We start from the raw sequence: 20614 nt of genomic DNA, 5'->3' as shown, positions 1-20614 counted from the left end.
AGCAATATTTTTATTCAGATGAGTTGTATAAACTGTTGCTTAAAGGACTCTTAGGTGCATTCAGTATCTTGTGAACACAGGTACTAGAACATGTGAAGTCAGGGGGATGAGAATCAGGGGGCCAGTTCCTCACCTGGTATAAAATAGTATACATATACTGACCTGCTGTATCTGAAGATACACTGAAGAATTGAATGGCTGTGTCAGAGATTATTTTAAAAAGAAAAAAAACCCACAGAAATATAGAATCTATAATTTAAAGGATTAAATTTTGATGGGGATGGACACACAGATAACCTCATGAAGGCACTTATTACTTAGGTGGTAATATTAGGTAATATTACATTTTCAGCTGACATGAACAGAGCAGATCTTTCCCATGTGAAAATAATGATAGCCTAATGGTGAGATTTTGCCACAGAGAGCAACTGCAGAATGCTACAGGTTCTTTCATGCAGTGCAGTGATGATAACAAAAACAGGTGGGATGCTGAAATTAATTGATTTAAGCAGGAAGTGAGACACACGGTATTTAAAGGGAGAAGAAGATTAAGTAAAGGGTCATATTATCAAGAGAAATGGCAAATTCTCCCTCTCCTCATATTTGCAAACTGAGCTGAAAACTTTGGTAGCTGTTGGAGTTCTGCAAATGCATGTGAAATACCATGGGTATGATTTAGTGACTCCTGGTTGTTATCTCAGTGGGGTGTGAGTCTCCAGATATGTTAGTGGGGACCAGCTTCCAGAAGTGCATGACTGAAGGAACATGGCAGTAGGCTATAGGCAGCTTCTGCTATAAATAAAGACACACTCACCTCAGTAAAGAGAATCTGAGGATCTGGGAACTTGGGGACATGATTAAGAACTTATTTTTTCCACAGTTTTTAGAGTGATAAACAGTTGAAAGAAGGGTTGTTTCCTCTTACTGTTTGAATGACAATGTGTTGTACTCCTTTGAGTCGTTTCCATCTTGCTTTATGAAGACAAGCAGTTATGTCCTATGTGGGTTTGCTCTGTGAAGAAATGTCTTTGTCTCAATTTAAGCACATATTTTACACTCAGTTAAAAAAACCCAAAAACCACAAAAAATTCTACATAGTTTGTAACCAAACAGAAAGCTCTACTTTCTTTAATTCCTTGGAGATTCAGTGGGCTTTCAAAGAACTTATTAAATCTTCCTTCACCTGGCAAAATATTTGCTATTGTGAAGGAGGCGCCTTCTCCCTGAAGAATGATTTCTGTTTGCCCTGTAGGAATGGAGCACTGCTGTGGACCTGGATGGCACATTATCACAGAGATGTTCTGATTCCCATGTGTACCAGAAATTATTTTTATCAGGATGATTCGTGGCTCTTACCTTTGCATAAAGACAGGTCATTTGATGCATTTTGATGAATGATTTTTTTAACTACTTATCTGTGCACCTTTTTCTGTTTTCTTGGAGGAATTACCTCTGATCTTTCCATTATGCATACATCCTACAGGTGTTCTTGAACTGCCACAGGCAAAGCTCAGTTCTGTATAATTTTATAATTTGAAATAGTGATGGGTGTACTTCTGCTGCATCCCATGGTATTTGAGGAAGAATTCAGTTTCCCTGAGGCTAAGGAATGACCCAGGGTTCCTTGCTGGAGGAACCTGCTGTTGGATCACAGATTTAGGTGGTTTAGTGTAGCTGAGGTCTCTGGTATGTAGGAAATGCTGGAGAAGATATAGCTGCAATCCAAAAAAGAGTCATAAAAAGGGAGACTCAAATGAATCAGGGAGGAGGATATTTGCATGATTGTATTAATGTGAAGTTCATAAACTCCTAACTAGGTTCATAACACTGGCTTTCCAACAGTTATTCATTCAGGCAAACATACTATCACAAACAAAGCCTGGAGCCAGTCAGACACAGAACGTGGAGATATGTACTTCTGAAAATGTAACTTTTTCCTAGAAAATAATCTACTTAACAGAGCTTCTAAAAATAAGAAAGACAGGAAGAGGGTCACTGAAGAATCAAGGAATATGGTTATTGTCAAGGTAAAATATGTGTTAAATATGTTTCTGGACAAGCCAAGTGACCTTTGCCTGCTGGCAATTTTCTTCGGCAGAAACTTAAGCTGTGTTTTAAATAGGAAATTAGATTGCCCCCCAAGGACAACAGAACTTGCCTCCCTATGTGAAGTGTTACTTGGCACAGCAAGTTAAAATAATTTAAAAACAATAATAAATAATATAATTTTTAAAAGTGAATGTTTTTTGTAGAGTTATTCAGAATACAAATACAAAATACAGACATACAAAATATCTGCTGAATTTATCAGTGATAATGCTTTAATCCAGGGTTTTTTAAACACTGATTCAGCAAAATGCTATGAACATTGATAATGCAAGTAGGGAAAAGTGAGGTTATTCCTTTGTCTTCATAAAATCAATAAAAGGGATGAAATGAGAGTTAAATCTAAAACACACTTCCACTGAAGATGTCTATACTCAATACAGACATTCTCAAAAACTCAGTCTATTTCCTCTGATGGGCACAATAGTACTACAGTTAATTTTGGAAAGCTAGTTCAATGCAGAAGACATTTTTGAAGATTATACATTCCCGTGGCTTCCTCTTCTGCAGGTGTCATTGATATCCTTACTTCCTTGAGTTTCATATGATCTTAGGAGCATGGCTTTTTACAGGTCTACCTCTTCATCCTGTTTAACTCTCTAGCCCTAATGGTTTCTGTGTGAAAGATCTGATGCTCACCTTACCTCCACACACTTCAGAAGTGTCACTGCATTCACCCCAGCCTAAAGAAAATCTGATAGCCAAAGCCTGGGGTAGGTGGAAGGGAAGGACTAGTGGCATTTCACAAAGCTGTCCTTGATGACTTCAGAATGGCACAGTGTATGCACAGCTCTTAACACGCCTGACTAGTGGCAGCAATCTTTATCTCAGTGACTAAGAGTCTACAGGGCTGGATCCACCCAAGGTTACTGGAGTTGGCAGAAGAGCTGGCCAAGTCCTTTCAAACAGTCACTAGCATTAGCTGTGGCTAATCAGCAAATGCATCACCTGTCTACATGAAGAGCAAAAAGGAGGATTCAGGGAACTACAGGCCTGTCATCCTGACCTTAGTGACAGGGCAGGTCATGGAGCAAATCATCTCAAGTGCCATCATATGGCATGTGCAGGACAACCAAGGGATCAGGCCCAGTCAGCAAGAGGGGCAGGTTCTGCTTGACCAACCTCCTTCTGTGACAAAGTGACAAGCTCAGTGGATGCAGGAAAGGTTGTGCATGCTGTTTGTAAAGCCTTTGACACGCTCCCTCACAGCATTCTCCTGGAGAAACTGGCGCCTCATGGCTTGAGTGAGTGTAGTCTTTGCTCAGTAAAGCACTGTCTGTATGGCTGGGCACAGAGAGTGGTGGGGATTAGAGTTACATCCAGCTGGGGGCTGGTCAATACCGGTGCTCTCCAGGGCTCAGTATGTGGGCCAGCCATAATTAATACCTTCATCAATGATCTCAACAAGGAGATTGAGTGCAGTCTTAGTCAGTTTGCTGATGACACAAAGTTGGGTGGGAATATTGATCAGCTGGAGGTCAGGAAGGCTCTGCAGGGGAATCTGTGTCTGTGTGAGATGAGCTATGGATCTCAGGAGCACGGGAAGAAATGGAGGCTGATTCCTGGGTTTCATACCTCAGGGTGGTTGCAGTGTTACTTCCTCCCATAACTCCTGAGGCAGAGAGATGGTTGAAGAAACCACAAAGATAACCTCTCAAATTATTCTGAGTGAATTTCTTTGCAATTATGAATGAAATTAATTGCAGGCAAAGGAAAAGCATAATTCTCAAAGTTCCACATCACTTTTGGGCAAGGGAGGAATGAATTTAAATGATGATATTATAGCCTAAGTAGAGGTCTCTGCTTTCAGCTGTTTTTCTCTTAACTCTCATCTGTGACTCAAATACAACCAGGTCTCACTTGGAAATTCTCTACAGATGTTTGCCAAGCATAGCTCACATTTTCACACCAGATAGTGTTTTGTTCAGTACACAAAAAATAAATTGATCCCTGCTTCAGCAAGTATCTGTATCTTGCAGACAAAGCCTTGCTTCTTTTGCCATCATACATTGCATTGGAAACAGATGGACTTTGCATTTATTTATCCCTTTTCAGCTGAAGACTTCAAATCATTCTGAACATATTAACTATGTCTGAGGCAATTATTCTGATAGAGGGTTTTCTCAGTTTAGTTTTCCTGGACATGGAAAATGTAAAAGACTCCTTCAAGAGCACAAACCATGTCTGGTCTTGACTACAGTGGACACTTCAGTTATGGATGGTCACTTGTTGAAACCATTCCAAGCAAATGAGTAGCATCAATTTAAATCATGATGCAATAATACATTTTTATCTGTTTTTTTAAACTAAATACTGCTAGGGAGATGTTGAAAGCTGTAGCTTGACAAGGGTGAAGCTGCTGCAGCTCCATGCCCTTGAATCCAACCTGTGATCCTCAGCCTTTGTTTATAGTAGGCACTTGCACACAGAGCACACTGACAAGCCACAAGCACTTGTATGTGCAGGCTTGGCCAAGCAGATCACAGACAGACACGCAGAGGACTCACAAAAACACAAGCAGTGCCACTGGCCTCATCTTCCTCCCCTCTCTGACCAAGCAGGGCAGAGGTCTTTTAGAGGGAAAATTTATACACATGTATGCACAGCTGTAGATCAGTGCAGCAGCTGGGCTCAGATTGTCCTGTAGCTGCTCCTGGATCCCAGGCTTCCCAGGAGCTGACATAGGAGTTTCTGGAGGCACCATTCCACTCCATTTACTGGCAAAGACCTCCTTGTACACACCAACACACATACATCCTTATAAACCACTAAATCCCAGAGTGGTTTCAGCACATATCTGAGACCTCCTGGATTCACCAGCAGCCACCTCCTCCAGGTTTCCCACTCCTAGACACACAGCTGTCTGGTTCCCAGGTCCCCTTACCTACTTGACAGCTCATAGCACTTGATCTTCAATAGCACCCACAGGGTGCTCCTGTGCACACTTGCAGTGGCCCCAGGTGCTGTACCATGAATACAGGAGATTTTTACCCCTGGTCCCAGGCCTGTGGCTGCACTCAGACCCTCAAGCACACACATGCACACAGAAGAGACAGTTTCTCACTCAGGAAGATGTAGAAAGGAATAGAATAGGATAAACAATGCTCATGAGGGCATGGCCAGGCAGAGGTACTGAGCAGCAAACTAATTGTCCACAATGAGCTTTTCTAATACACTTAGGCCTTTTTTTCTCCCATAATTACCTTGATGTCTTGGCCATCCCCAAAATTACCTTGATTCCCCATTCTGCCTGATAGGGTTTTCTCCCCTAACCATCTTACAATAAATCACCTACAGCCCCAAAACCCTTTTGCCTACATCCAATAATAAATCTCACAACCACACTGGCAGTGACTCTCCTCTGTCCAAAACATGCTCTGGAGATCTACTCTGGAGTGTTCCCTTGCCAGTGGGGCTGAGGGTCCCCCAGGACAGACCTGAGAGCAGCTGGATTGGTGCTTATGTCCATCATGACAGGGATGTTTGGTGTACCCTGCTTGCTGCCCTTCCCTGTGCTTATTTATGTGTGTGGAGATGAGATTTTTGCAGGTAAAGGAAAAATTTCCACTAGTATAAATCACCTGTTTGCACCAATGCTAGTGGATTTGTACTTAGCTGGCTGTATTAACAGACTTGAATATGTTTATCCGGATGCTCTGCTTATACCATAACTCTACTGCCATCAAAGAAGAAATGTGAATTCTTCCTAGCAGGTATAACTATGTTGTTGAGCCTGGGAATATACCCCTGCCAGTCTTCCATTAAGTCTCCCTTCTCTGAGCCATCAAACATTATCAGATGCAAGTCTTGTTCTGTTCTTTCCGATGCTGGAGTGATAGGGGAGGAGAAAAATCCTTTTTGAGGTTACATGAGAAGGAAACTAAGAAGTTAATGTACTTTTGCTTCTATGTTTTGTTGTTCTTTTGTCTTTGATTCATTTTTTGTCAGGAAAGTGATATGGAAAGAGACAGAAATGCAGGATGAGAAAGAGACAGCAAACACTTATGCAAGAGAGCCTAGAATATTTCAGATGTTACATTAAATCCTTGCTTGTTTTTCAAGTTTCTCTTTGTGTGCTTTAACAAAGATCCCTTGAGCTTATGAAATCAGCTCAATTTCAAAAACAATTGCTAAAAGGAGAGTAGTTTCTTTTCCCAAGATTTCCCTTATTTTCCTAGACAAACTCATCCATTTTGCAATGTTCTCTTTGTAGAGACACTTTCCTGGTCTCAGAAACTCAAATGACTTCTAAGCTACTTTTGTAAAAGTAAATATTTAACAGATGCATGACTGCACCTTGGAACTGTGGAGGAACATATTTTAACATCTTACCCATTCACAATGATGTTTTCATCTGTTCAGGTGCTGAACACATGTGCTGCCCTTCTAATTTCATTAAAAACATAACAACAGTTATGAATAAAGATAAGACAATAGTGACAGCTAACATGTTCCCTTTTGTGATGTAGAATAATTTTTTGTGAGTTTACTGAAATCTGCTTGCAAAAATTAGAAAGTTTTTAGCCAGAATCCTTGAGCTGTTGCTGTAGCAGGAGAATGGCTGCAGTAGTTTGGGAATTTCTATATGTGAAGTTTCCTTTCCTACTCTTTTAAAATCAATGTTAAACATCTTTACAGCTACAGTGAGACCAGAACATTGTTGTTTGCATTCAAATAAATACAGGTTGGATGATCTCAGGATTGTGCATGTCCATACATAATTCTCCATTTTACCACTCACTCTCCAAATCATACTTATTAGCCCGCAGATATTAAATTAAATTTAAATACATTGCCAAACCTCATATGAACACCCAGTTTGCACAGTTGACATAGCAAAATCTTGTCCAGAAAGACTCAAAGAAGTAGAAGAGTATATCAATCACCCAGGAACCTAATCTTAGAGGCTGAAATAAACTCTGCTTAGCTACTGACTGCAGTTGAATGTGCTAGGTGTACTCCCTAATAGGTTGCTGCCCAGACAATAAAAATTAGTTTATATTTAAAGAATAAAAAAATTATTATACAAAATCTTCAGTGATCCCACACACAAATGCTGTGAAATTTTCCATCAGCACTGCTGTATTAATTTCTTGATAAAAGACCAAATGTTTTTCTCATCTATCCATAAACTTGTAAAAAGATACCATTTCAGCACAATATGATTGAAGCATAATTGGAGCCAGATGGCAAACGATACTTCTTTTAATGGCAAACTTGTCAAAGAAAATCTTCATGAAAACTTTTCTTCAGCTTCATTCTAGCTTTACATTTTCTAAGAAAGAAACAATGCTTTTGTGGAAAATATTTCAACTTTTTCTCACCATTGGTTGACTTTTTTCCCATGTATGAAAAGCAGTGTTTTCCTTGACAGATCATAGGAGGTCTGTGTCATCTGTTGGGCAACAGGATAGCAAAACCTTGAAGTCACAGTGACCATCAACCTGCTATATAATGTCCCAGATGAGGAGAGCCGCTTCAGACCCATGGCCAATGTTGACAGAATAGGTAAGGCTGGAATGAACCTGTGGAGGTCATCTAGTCATCTAGATGAGAAGATGACCTAGATGTCATGTCATCTTGCTCTCCCTCCCGTGATGACGGCACTGCTTTGGGGCAGTGAAGTGCACTCAGGTCAAGGATAGCTGAGAATTGAACAGTTGATGTCTCCACAATACTCTGAGCTTCCCCTCTAAAAAAGTACCTGCATCAGTTCTTCCTGCTTGAGAGAAAGATGTGCAGAAATGCCTCATCCTTTTCTGATTCCTTGGTTTTTAATTGGAATGGGGGACTTTTGCAATAAAGGGGTCACATGTTTGTCATATCTTCCCAGGTATCAGAATCAGTTTTGGAGAAGCCCTGGGTGGAGGAGAAAGATACAAACTTTTTCATTTTTCATTTGGTTGTTTAATGTCAGTAAAATTTACTTATTAATCATTCCTTTTCCCTTCCCCATATCTCAGGAACTTTTCCTCACTGTTATTTTTCTGAAAAATGGGGAAATTTCTATTTTCTCCCTATTCAGAGGGAACCAATTTTGTAAGAGCAAATAGCCTTGAGGAAGCTATACACCAGGTAGTACACTTTAACTTACTGAATGGTGGATCTCCATTTCACTGCTACAAGTAAATGAGTGAGGAATGTCATCAGGAGGTGATGCCTTGATCTCCCTGCTCACAGGTTAATTAGTGAACTCAATTTCAGGTTAATTTATGTGCTCTGATTTGAAGTTTCGTTGAATATCTGAATGTAGTTCAAGATAATTGTATACTGAGGTGCTTTGTAGACTGGCAATTTGCCCCAAGTAGTGTTTTGTGTCAATCAGGGGCAAGGAGCCGTACTTCAAGGGCCAACAGAGAAAAAGGCCAGGATATATTTTAATGGTGAGCAATCCCACATAGGTTCCCAAATAACTTGGATGAGAAAGCTCTTGTATCAGCTGCAGGAACTGTCAACATTTTTTCCTAGTTTTTTGACCCCTTGGACTTAAATAGAAATAAATGAGGAATGAGTAAGACAAATAAAGGCAAAAAAATGTAAGAAATAGCAAATGCTTGGGGATATAATCAACGAAAAACCAAACAAACCCCCATGTGACATCCCCAAATCTGCCTGCCAAACATGTGATTTACATCTTCTGCAAGAGGATTTAAAAGAAATGTCTAATAACATATTTGATTCTCTTAACCCTCTCCCCTTTTGTTACCTCTGTCCATGACATTTAAGAGCACAGCTGGAGCCCCCCAACCTAACTGAAGTCATATGATGCTTCAAGGGCAGCCAAACATCCCAGCAGCAGTAAGAGGCTGACAGGCTCAGCAACTTTGAAGGATAGCAAAGTGCTCTTTTAAAAGAGAGAGAGAAAGATGAGGCACAGAAAATGGGGATAGGAGGCTGGGGATACAGACTATTTGATAAAATTTTTCATGTAAAAAAAAATATTCTTTTTAATTAGGTATTATATGGTTTTATTTTTCTTTTATTCTAATGGAGGACTCATACTGAACTGGTATGTGAAATATTGGAAAAATAAACCTGGATAGAAGAGAGACACAGATATTTTCTATGTTCAATTACTTTAATTACTTTTTAAAAAATACATTCTTGGTTACCACCCTTTGCTGCAGGGAGGCAGCTTTGTGGGCCATGTACTGAATGTTCTCCTGTGATTTTTGGGATCTGTGTGAATCAGTAGGTAGCTGCTAAATCTGGGGAAGAGAAGGATCATCTTCTCAGGACTTGCTCCTGGAGCAGATATTTTGTGCTACCAGGCTTTCAGCAAAAGGGTCTTCTCATTATTACTGCTAGGATAAAGTCAACATGGGACAAGCGTGGCTGTGTTGGGCCTTGCACTCGTGCCATGATCAGCACCAGTTATTCTTTCCTGCTGTGGACTCATTTAATGGTTGGCAACAACAGTTAAAATTCCACAAAAAACAGGTTAAAAATACTAGGATTTGCAGCTGAATAATAGAGCAAAATGCAGCCTAAGAGGTAAGAGGTCAGGGATGCTGTTCCTTGGTTTGAGTCCATGTGGCTGCAACTCCAGCCATAACTGGCAGCAGAGCGCCAAATGAAGTCAGCTGTGGAGAGGGTCTCCTGCTCTCTTACATTGTTGAGTGTGATGGGGGCTGAAGGAGTCTCACAACTGTTAAGATCTCCATGGCACTGTATAACTTTAGAACAAAGAAAAATTTCCTTTCAGGGGATTGGGTTTTTACACCAAAACCATCACATAACCATTATGGAGGTACAAAAATTATCTTGAACCTTGAGCCTCAGAAAGGAAATTATACCTTGTAGAGGAAAAACAAAAATATGATAAACTTTATTCTTCATTCATCATCCAATCACAGAATGATGAAATTGTTTGGTTAGTTATGGAGCTTAAAGGCTATCAAATTCCAACCCCCTTGCCATAGGCAGGGATACCACCCACAAGATCTGTTTGCCCAGGGCCCTATTCAACCTGGCCTTGAGATTTCATGTCTGTATCTTTATTTCAAGGCAGCACAGTAGAGACAAGAGGGCTGTATGCTTCCTCTTGAGCTATTTTATTTGAGCTGCGTAGTCAGTCTGACCAGAGCAGTTTCCCATCCATCCAGAATAGCACCATGCACTTGCTGGCATTTGGCATCAGTATGAAAGAATTTAGCAGTCATCTGTGTCACTCTGATACAACAATTTGGTTACAGACATGTATATAAGATTACTAGGAATAAGAAGCATGATTTGCTTTAATCTCAAAATTATCTACATGAGGGATGTCTCCTCTAAAGTCTACAGATCGACATTCCCACGAATATGTATCACATTAAGCCAGAAAAAGATACACTTCGAGAACTTCGTGCTAGGGTCTTTCAGAGAAACATGAAAGGAGCTCCTGAGAAAAATTTTATTTTAGTTAATTTAATAGCACAATCCACTACCACAACCCATGTATCACCTAAATTGATTTGGTGGTGACCAGATCATCACAAAATTATAATGTTATGTTATGTTCATTACATTGCAGATTCTGGTTGAATATAATTACAGATAGACTGATTTTGCAGTGTCTTTCCACTGCTAGATCAGTCACCTTGCTACCCCATATGATGGACAATGTAGAACAGAAAGATGCACAAAGGCAAGGGATGCCTTTCTACAGAGGATTTAGAAATATAAAATTTTGATTTTGTGAAAAATAATGATAATTCTTTATGTATGTAATACTTTTCTGCTATTTTCTTAGTTAAATGTATTGTTTGTTACATAAAGCAACTAAAACCAATGAAACAAAATATTAAATTTAAAATGTAGGTTCAGTATTACTAGAAAAAATTGTATCATAAATTCTTAGATAAATAGAAGATATTAAACTAAATTGCAGGAAAACAAAGCACAAAGATATTTGGTGCTGCCAGTGCTGGATATTGTGATGAGACATTCTGATAACTCTGTCAAAATTTCTCTAGAAAGGGCTGAGAGAAATTTTTTCCACATTGTAAGTGGAATGCACATATAAACCATCTCTCACACCCCATTTCAGAAGTCCACTCCTGTGCAACCTGGATGGATCTTCTTTTACATCTGTGTAATTTTTCATTAACCTCTGGCTTTTGGGATATCTTTGCCTAGGAATACTCTCCCCCATCTGCTACAAACTGTGAGACCCAGAAATCATTTTTTGGTTGCATTTGTAACAAGGAGGAGCACCACTGGTGATCTGCTGTAAGGTAGTCTGCACTTCAGTTTCAAGTATGTTTAAATTAAACTTTCATGGTCTACTAATTTGAAAAATTCACACTATAGAGAAGAATTTTGCAAATTACTATGCTCCCTTGGTTTCCAGTTTAGCAGCTGGGGCTCCTTACTCTCTATAGATACTATCAGCTATAAAAGGAGAAAAGAGAATAGGTCATTTAGGGAAATATTAAAGTTATTTGCTTATTTTGTGCATAGATGACAGAATGAGCAAGATAAATGAGAAATTCTGAGCCCTACAGCAGTCAGGAAAGGGCTTGAACTTTCTTTGAATACCGGCAGTTTTGGAAGTTTGGTCAACTGATCTTGGATAAAAAGAATGTTGTTGGTATCTCTGTAAACTGGTTAATGTGAATTAGACTAAAGTGTTTCAGAGGTAATGGGGGAAACCCAGTTAGCCAAAAAATGCATTAGGAAAATATGTCTTAAAAAAATGTAACTTTGCAGAGCTGTCAGCACGAGGAGGGTGTGTGTCATGCCAAATGGAACTACAACATCTTCCTGACAACTTTCAGGTTCCATTAGCAATTGAGGATGCCCATGAATTCAAGTGTTATATCCATTAGTGAGCAGTTAATGCTCATCTTTATTAACTGAATCACTGTCCATCTCACAGACTATCTTTGTTTTTCTTAGAAAAACACAAGAAAAAATATGCAACCAAACTTTACAACTGCATTTCGTCTTTTGCATCTACAGAAAAAGAAATGCATGGATGCAATTTCTCTTAAGAAAAGAACCCCCAACTAACCGTTCATGGATTAATTTGGGCCCAAGATATGCTTTGGCACAGGTTATACTGAAATAGCAACCAGGGTCACAGATGCTCTCCCCTCTCTCCTGGTGCCTGCTGTATTTCACAACAGAGCTGTGCATAAATGCAATCTTTATATTCATGCAATTAAATACAAAAACGGTGCCCTCCTTACTTCCCTAAAACTATACAAGGTAATATTTCAAAAAGCTTTCAAGAGTCTGAAATTCAAATTTGCTGGATGTTGGGTACCTGAGTCTAAAATATCAGTCTGGACTTCACTCCCCCACTTATGACCTGGAAGTTCATGATAGTTTGTCAAATGAAAAATTGTAAGATTTGGTGCCTACGCACTCTCAATATTCACAAAGCTAGAGGAAGAAAAATTATGAGGGAGTGTGATACTGTAATGTAATAGGCAATCAGGCAGACTGGCAAGCCTAGAGTCTGTATTCAGACTTCTCTTTTTCATCCAGTTTCTACTTAGTAAAAGGAATGGGAGATGGAAGGTGCCCGATTGTATAATTTATGTCACTCTTTTTGGAAGACTAGCTTTGAACCTGCAGGCCAAGAGGAATTTTGATCTCAATCTCTCTCTCCCTGCATGATTACTCTAGCCATTAGCTATGATGCAATGGCCACAGCAACATTATGATAAACTGTGAGTGGCTGACAAGTCTTACACTGAATTTATTGCTTTGGGGTGATCCTAGGTATGCTTTGAGCAAGGCTGCCAGGTATGGTGGCCAGAGAAGCAGTACACTTGGTACACTGTACATTTCAGGTGGCTTCAAGGAGAGGGGTGTTTAGATGTTCAGCTCAGCAGACACAGCGTAATTAATACAGAACTTATTTAATGAAATCTCAAAATAAAATCCAGTCTCGTTCTACACCTCTACTACACAGGACATTTCCTTACATCTTCTTTTGTGTAGGCAGTATGATGTTCCCATAATGCTGACATATAATTATTTAGCTCATCATGCCTGCTAATAGATAAAGGTAGTGTTTCAGCTCAGTGGTTCTTTCATGCCAGAAACTTGAGGGGAAGTGTTTCATGTTCTGGGTCATTAAGATGGCAAACCTGCTAGCATAGTGCTGAAGGACTGTGAAAGGCAGAGGGCTGAAGGTAGGGCAGTGTCACCCATACTGCTTCTGCAGCAGCTGCTGGACTGAACTGTCCCCACCTGGGTCTGGGATTTGTTTAGGAGGAAAATGGTTCACTCTGCAAGACAGTGCAGCAGCACACTATTTCTTATGTAGTGCATGCGCACAAGGAAAAATGCAACAAAACCTGAGAAACAGAGCTATTTTCCAGGCTAGAAATATGCTCTGGTGGTAATGCCCTTACACAGGGGCACTTAATTACTTTCTTGTCCTGCTGCAGTGGAGGGGCTAGGAATGGATGGTGGGAGGCAGAACCAGGTCTCCCTCTCCTTCCACACTGACCCTCTGTACAGGAGAGGCTTTACTACGAGAAGTAAAAATGAGCACTTATCCCTGCAGAGCCTTAGGAGTAATTCCCTGAGGAGAATTTAAGAATAAGCTTAGCTAATACCCAAGAGGCACCTTTTAGAGCAGTTCTGGGCTCCAGCTGATGGGTGCTATAGTTGAACAGCAGAAACATAATCTTTTCATTCTCTTTCCACCCAGCTGCCCCAGGACTCCAGAGATGTGTGGGTACTTTTTGATTCTTTTTCCCTTCTATGTTTTGTTTGCATTAAGACTGAAACCTGCAATGGTTAATTTGGTTGTGTTCCCTTCAGCACAACAACATGAGAACCTATTGAGAAGGCTGACTTCCTTAATTACAGAAATAGGGGGTCTGGAGGTGTAGATCTCTATCTGAACAACAGAAATATGTTGCACAAGGCAAAGTCAACCCCAAGAATGTCAAGTGACATGTTATGCTCCTCAGTTGTTGATGTTTTGGCAGAAAGACAAAATGCACTTCTGTAGAGGTTGTTCCAAAGACAAAGGTCTTTTCCAAACAGTTTATTTGCACACAGAAATATTTTATGTAATAACACAAAGTTCACCTGCTATATTATATGGAGTCATCTTTAGAAGCCAGTCCACAAAAAACAATCTGCACCCAATTTGTTGATCCATAACTACATCAAGACTCTGAGAATGAAACATGATTAAGCATCATTTTAAAAAAGACAAGCAGTGTAGTACAAATTACAGTGTACCACATCAAAGAAAACCCAGGAACACAAAATCCACAGAACAGCTTGAAGAAGTTATTTAGAACAGGAGCGTAACAAGGATCTGAGGCCCCATTTTTGGAAATTTCAGTCTACCCTGCTAGATGGTTTTCAGGTGGGCAGCAAGACCATACAGAGTAAAATATTACAGTTGATAAACACCAGCCATGGACTCAAAAAGTTTCACTGAAATCTTTTTGGGTCCAGAGCTGGCATCCCTTGAAGCACTGCCTGGCCACTCACTGCTTGCTCCCGCTGCTCCAAGGAGAAATGGACAGAAGAGCTCAGCACTAACAGGCTCACCAACAAAGTGTGAAAAGCCATCAGAATGTCTTGAAACTTAGTAGTAGCTATTATAGCATTCATATACTTCTGCAGTTGGCTCTGAAGGCTCCTCTGTCCCCTTTGGGTTGCTGCTCCAGTGAGCGAGGTGTGCCTGGCTGTACAGCAGCGCCTCATTCTCTGCAGGAGCCAGGATCCAGATCAGCAGCCTTGGAGCTGGGGGTCGTCCAGGCTCTTCCTGCCCCACAGAGAGACCCCCACCGCCAGCGGGCCATAAGGGCTCCCTGCCACAGCCACTGCCTTTCAGAAATCTGTCATCTGCCACAGGAGCAATTTTGTTCGTAGATCCAAATCGTACACATCAGCAAAAGTTTCCTTCCCATGCCAAGCACAAATAAAGGAGAGGATAAACTGGAAATCAGGTGTACTAATGGAAGTACAAAGTTGTCAACAAATTTAATGGTGAGGGAAGATAATTTTCAGGCAGACAGTGCGCACACCCATGTTGAGCACCTTATTTGCTTATTTCCCTCCAAGCTCAGATCAATTTCTTTCAAAGTGCTTCAAATGTCTGGGACTTTCCAGACACCCATGGACCACAGGAAAATGTTGTGGGGTTTCCAAGGGTCTGGAGGAATCAGCAGTTTATTTTTTAAAATTAATTAAACATCTTTTGAATCATGTGAAAAAAATAATTTATATAGATTTTCCTTGCAATAAGATATTCCTTAGCTGTGTACCATGCTTCCAAAACACTGAATCTCTAATATTCAGGGAAACATATTGTACACTTTTAGAGAGTAAACAAAAGAAACTCTCCTTTTTGATAGTAATTTCACTCCTTTATAAGGAAAAGTATGGTAAAATACATTTCCCATAAAAATAACACGTAGGAAAATCAAGAAAATTAAGCACTAGGTTTTTAAATGTAAAAAATGCTAATGCTTTAAAATAAACAGTACAAATATGGCAATAAACCTTTTATTTATTTTCTTTTCAAAATTATTACATCTTATTATCTGGATAATTGTAGGATAGAGATTTCTCTTTAGTGGCCCAGGTAGACTGAAAAAGTGAGAGACATTCTTGTTCTTTATCAGGATTTCACCCAAAAGATACAAAAAGGTGTGGGATCATATTTCAGGGTGAGTAAAAAGAAAACCAATCAAGTTTTAGTTTTTTATTTTAAATTGCCAATTTCTTGGGATTTTGATGTGTATTTTAAATTATGTCTATTAACTTTGTTCATATCCATACCCTGAATACTCGGTGGCCATGAAACATGCTTTGAGGTGCTTCTGTTGACACAGCACCATGTTGGAGATTAGAGCCTCTACTCAGTATAGAATACTTCCTACTGAAATGCTCCCTTCTCTTCTCACAGCCCCATGCCTTCCTAGCCCTTAATGATTAATATTCATATTTTGCACTGTTTGAGAGCTTTAATATATACAGGTAGGACTCTAGATGCCACTCTGAACCAGATTTCCTTAATGTGGAAAATCTGGAAGAAAAAAAAATATGAAAAAGAATAAAGACAACTTATTTGATTGAACCCTTTATCTGGATGACTTCAAATACTTTGACATTTATCTATATTTTTTATTTGGCAAATGAATCAAGAATAATTAAATGAGAATGGCAACATCTGTCACCAATCAACAGACGTGCAGTAAAATTAAAATGGTATTTCTTTCTCCTGAAATCCACTTTTTTTCATCATTGAGATCAGATGCATTTCAATTTAGCTGTGTCAGATCTTGGAATTACATAAGTAATAGAGTCCTGAAGGCCAATGGCATGGGAACAATGGAATGCGTAACAATATAATCAGCAGCAAAATCTATATTTAATGTGTGGCATTTTAACATTATAAAATGTGATGATTTTTAAACCTCTTTGTTCTTTATTGCCAGGTTCTACGGCTGCTAAGAGTTTCAAACTTGTGCCATTTCATCTTAGCTGATGCCTTTTTCTAATTTTTCTTTTTGTTTCTGACTTTGGAAATTATTATATAAGACACATGAAGGAGACAAGTGAGGCAGTATAAATGGATAAAACAGTCTAAACTGTGCTTAGCAAATGTTAAGCAGAGCCAACAATTTTTTAAATGAGATGGTCCCTTAATCGTTTGCAGTTTCACAGAAAGTTTTCTTGTTTCAAAAGCTACCATGGCATTTGATAACAAACAATTTTATTGCTGGGATTACTTGAGCTCTAGCACATTTTAAATGAAAATATTACTTTGCAAGAAGAGAAAAATTCTAAGTCAGTTCAACAAATTTCATTTCTACTCACTCTAGTAAATGAAAGACACAGCTTTTAATGCTGTTCCCTTTTCAGAAGATCATAAGATAATTTGGTTTGGAAGGGACCTTTAAATATCATATAGTCCAACCCCCTGCAGTGAGCAGGGACATCTTCAACTACATTAGGCTGCTGAGAGACACTTCCAATCTGACCTTGAATGTTTGCAGGGATGGGGCATTCACCATCTCTCCAGGCAACCTGTTCCAGTGTTTCACCATCCTCATTACAAAAACCTTCTTCCTTATATCTTATCTAAATGGATGTTCTTCTCGTTTGAAACCATTGCATCTTGTCCTGTCACAAGAGGCCCTGCTAAAAAGTCGGTAGGGACTGGAAGGATGCAATAAGGTCTGCTTGGAGCCTTTTTCTCTCTAGTATGAATGCCAGTGCTCTCAGGCACATCCACGTGCCTGTCTTCACAGCAGACATGCTCCAGCCTTCTGATCAAATTTCTGTAGCCCCCTCTCAACCCAATCTTACACTTTATATTTCTAACATTAAACCCAAGGTTACACTAAGCCAGTGTCAAGGGGATGTTGCTAAGTATATGACAGGAAAGGCAGGAAGCTTGCAGATAAAGAGGATCCCTCTATCAGAAGGCTGGGATACAGGGACAGGAGCCCAAATATGGAAAAAACCTTTAGAAGCCTTTAGTGCTAGGAGTCCCTAGGGAAGCCAGATTGGGTTTGTAGGCAGATGAACTTAAGTAGAGTCACAACACACCTGATGAAGAACTCTTAGCCCACAATCAAAATGTGGAAGGAGTTTCCCCTGAGCCACACCTGTAAATGCAGAGAGGCACATTACAGGTAACTACACATGATCTGTGCAGTTCATTCCCCCACTGGTTTGCTTATGTGAGAGTATTCCTTCCAAACCACACACAGAGCCATCCCTAGGAAATGCACCCAGCTGTTCAGCCTGGGCTTTTCTACACATTGACTAATCATTTGCCTTTGGAACAACCTGAATGTGTCCTTTGCTCTGTCAGACTTTTCTGCCTTATTTTGGGGTCTGCTGATTAATCCTGTTTGTCCACTGCTTTCATTCTGCTTATTTTTGCAGAACCCGAAAAAAAAACAACAGTGCTGTCACATTCAGAAAAGCTATGAGGATTTTCAAGCCCATCAAATGTGATTAACTTTAATTGAGTAGTTGTTTTATTGAAGCAAGTGCCAATACTTAAAACTGTAGCAACTTTACCAAATTAACAATTTTAACAGACCCCCATAAACCTGACTTTTTATCAGCTGCCCAATAGATTTAACATACTTTTTGTCTGAAAGCAAAACAGGTATCAGGACATATCAGTTAATGAAGAGAGCCTTTTTCAGACTAGAAAACATACATTATTTGCTGTATTTTGACATTCTCTAGGTCCATTTCTTGCCTTCCTTTGTCTGAAATGCATTACCTAGCTCACACATGAAAGGAAAGAACAGTCCTTCAGAATAAATTGGGGAGCAGAGGATTGAGTAATGCAATGCATTTTGGAGGAAAAAAGGATCAGACTCTGTGTTTCTCTATGGAATCAAAATAAAACTTGGGATTTTCAGTTACCTGTAAGGCAGCCTGTAAGATTCGGGAAAGATGGAGACTCATCTGAGAGGCAGAGGAGATGGAAGTGGTTCTTCAAGCCTAGGAATCCACTAAGAATTTCAGGACTAGAGAGCAGGAGTGTGGAAAAGGGTGTGATAGGGAACAAGGAGCTTCATATTCAAACCATTTCATGCAGTCTACCTCGTGCAGTACTTTGAGCTAACTCAATTTAAAGAGATGCTGTGTTTTAGTTTAAGTATTTGTGTTCTAATAAAATCTTGCTTTAGAAACTGGAAACCTTTCAGTATTGCTTGGTGCACTCACTCTCCAGAAACAGTGGGGCATTTCTGCCTCCAAGTCCTGGCCAACTTGAGGCCCTGCTGCAAATAAATGCAGAAGTTTGAAGGGGACAATATTGCAGAACTACTAGCAACACCAGAAAGATGAAAAGAAATCCAATCTGGAGACTGGAGCTACACAGGACTTTGGAGACTGAGGGCTACTCTCTATGCTGGTCTCAGATATTTCTTTTTCACTCACCTATTTTGTACTGCCAGGTTTTGAGAACATTCCAGTTTTTTCAGAGGTTTCTCTATGCGTTGCAAGCAAGACATAGCTACTTCTGCATACCCAGAAATGGCAGATCCATTTGATGTGTATGCACAAAGAAATTCTACCACATCGTTGTGAGGCTGTGCAGTTTCCAGAAAAAGCTGTGTCGACTTATGGCACATGCATGTATCAATGACACAGCACTTCCATATTATTTGCAGTGATTCCAAAAAGCACTGGATTTACAGCACATACTCTGCAATATAGATTTGCTCATGTACAGTCAGTTGGGCTTGACCAGAGATGCTGAACTTCCTGAGTGTTTGCAGACCACGAGGAAAGCATTTGCTGCTGCTCCCCTTGGATTTGCAGTCCATGCATAATGTGGTGCACGCTTTCGTATTTTTGTGTGGGAACACCTGGGCAGAGCTACGGGGCCAATAAACAAGTGTTCAAAGCCATGGAAAATTAATGGAGGAATATCATGCTAGGTGAATCAGAAGAAAAAGGTTGTGACAAATGGCAGTTTGGTGGGTGTAGGACAGTTAAATCTGGCAATAGCAGGGCTCAGCACTGTGTGGGGTCTCCTTGGAAGTATTCAGGGATTTTAGTGCTATGGGAAGGCAAAGAAAAGGCTTCAATGACATTCTGCTGGAGCAACAGATCTATCAGAGGTTCAAGTGAATGCAGAGGGAAAAACAAAAGCTACAGGAGAAATTGTATATTCTTAGCTCAGTATACTGATGGACTATAGCATAGAGTATTTGAGCACACTGGTTTTCCTGGAGATCTTGGGAGGGTCTTACTTTTGTTTTGCTTTTATTTAGGAAATAGCAACAGAATTATTATTCCTGGTGCCATACATGCAAGCAGCAGGTTTCCTAGGGTGCTGCTGAGGGATGCACTGGGAGCCATAGAAAACACATACAAATGCATGTGAGACTGCAGAGAGCCCACTGGAGAGACTCCAACCACTTTGCAGACTCCTGAAGGCACAGAAAACACATTTCAGTCTGCACCACAGGTCAAATTCACTCTTGATGGCATAGACAGGTGAGCAGTTCCACTGTATCACAGAATATTCTGAGTTGGAAGGGACCCACAAAGATCATTGAATCCAACTTTTAAACATATGTGTAAAGCAGATTAAAAGATCACTTTAATAATTTTTATGAAAAGTAGTCACTGCATATGGTAAAGTAATTTTCAAGTCTAGTGTCTCAACCATTCATTTTTTAGTATTGTGAAGGGAATTAGAGCAATTGGACTAATTGCCTAACAAATTGCCTTTGTAGACCAAAGCCTTTTTAAAATGTTATAAGACCAGAAAATTTTATTTTCTCACTCTTCTATAACCAAAGGTGTCCAAACTATTTTTTTTAAACTTTGGCATTATAAGTGCATCTCAGGCAAAGCATTTCTTTACCAAGTCATAGCTGTAAGCCAATTCTGATGTCCAAGTTATAAAAAGTCCTTGAAAACAGCAACTTCTAATGGAAAAAGTTTTGGTGAGGTAAATGTGCTACTATAATAGCACAAAATATCTGTTTTTTCTATACACTGACCCTCACTGCAATCTCTCTGTGAGGAATTTATATTGCTAGAATAGAATTTC

This window comes from Lonchura striata, chromosome 1 (assembly GCF_050655825.1).
Source record: "Lonchura striata isolate lonStrDom1 chromosome 1, ASM5065582v1, whole genome shotgun sequence".
NCBI classification, from domain to species: domain Eukaryota; kingdom Metazoa; phylum Chordata; class Aves; order Passeriformes; family Estrildidae; genus Lonchura; species Lonchura striata.
Note: the sequence above shows the minus strand (reverse complement) of the source record.